Genomic DNA, 1,336 nt, shown 5'->3' on the forward strand with positions numbered 1-1,336 from the left:
ACACAGGGTCGCTGTGAGTGGGGTCAACACAATGACAGCTAACAACAACACTAATGCTGATTCTGTGGTGTCAAAATTAAGGCAGAAAAAAGCATAGGGGCACTAAAATGTCTACCTGTACTAAATGATGTCAAGAAAATAAAATGTGAATGACAAGTTTGTCCTAAGAAGGTCTTTGATTAATAAGTGGATCTCAAGGAATTTGGTCGAAAAGTATAAGGTATTCAAAATTTTAATGTTCTACACATGCTTCACTGAAGCCACTGAGTATGGGGAAAAACGTAAACAAATGTATCCATAAGTACAGTGGGGTCCTCCATGTTAATTCTTAACTACTGCTCTTCTCTTATGCTATTCACAAGTGCCACACTTTTCTCTCTGGAAGTGGTCACTGTGTCTCATCTGAGGAACAGTCCTCTCTATGATCTTCTTACTTTGTTTTTAAAGCAGCTTGAAAAGGTCCTCTTCATTCCTTCCTCCCTCCCTCCGTCCCTCTCTCTTCCTCCTCTTCTTTTTTTTTGGCTGTCTCTCATAGGGAACTCTGGTGGCATAGTTACTGCTAACCAGAAGTCTGGCCATTCAAACCCACTAGCCACTCCTCAGAAGGAAGATCGGGCAATCTACTTCCGTAGAGATGCTGCCTCGGAAACCCAAGGAGGGGTCATTATGAGTCGGAATCGACTCTAGGGCAGGGAGGTTTTTTTTCTAATAGATGTTTGCAGTTCATTTCTCCCAAGCCTGGTAGTACTTATATACTCCAATTTTTATAAGCTGTCTTAACAAAAGAGCTAAGTATCCCATCTCTCTTAGGAGAGAATAGTATAAACAACACAAGAGTTAATTTTTAAACAAGTATTCAAGGTGGTTCCACTGCTCTGGAAATTCAGAGTAAAGGAATCCAGTCAGTTTACATCTTAAACAGAATCCCACACACAAACACATTCAACAGTTAAACATGTATGGCAAATGGTTCACCCGCTATGCTCTTCTGGGAAATGCACACTCACATATCAGAGACTGACAAGAACTGCAACCAGGAAATGTGTTGACCATTCTAATATTAGCCGCTAAATGTGTCTGACCCCTGAACCAACACCTGTTACCATCTCTTAGAAGTATTTCATGGGAAGCTGTTAGGGAAGTTTTGGGTAAATTAACTAATAAATTATTAAATTTATGGCACAGTTTAAAATGTTAGCCACAGGCTTATGAATTTTTCACGTTCCTTCACAATGATACAGTTGACTATATCAACATTAATACACGCTATAACGAAACATTCGGAAGGCAGCCTAGGCAATCTACTTCCATAGAGATAACACCTCGGAAACCCAAG

The 1,336-nt window shown here is 40.0% G+C and overlaps 1 protein-coding gene across 1 annotated transcript in view; it reads right to left on the reverse strand.

Moving 5' to 3' along the window:
• Positions 1-1,336, reverse strand: part of WDR7 (WD repeat domain 7) — a 526,340-nt gene that overhangs the window by 98,066 nt on the left and 426,938 nt on the right. The window lies entirely within an intron of this gene.

The sequence above is a fragment of the Orycteropus afer genome, unplaced genomic scaffold, assembly GCF_000298275.1.
Source record: "Orycteropus afer afer isolate SDZICR_OR568_19922 unplaced genomic scaffold, OryAfe1.0 scaffold00029, whole genome shotgun sequence".
Taxonomy (NCBI): Eukaryota; Metazoa; Chordata; class Mammalia; order Tubulidentata; family Orycteropodidae; genus Orycteropus; species Orycteropus afer.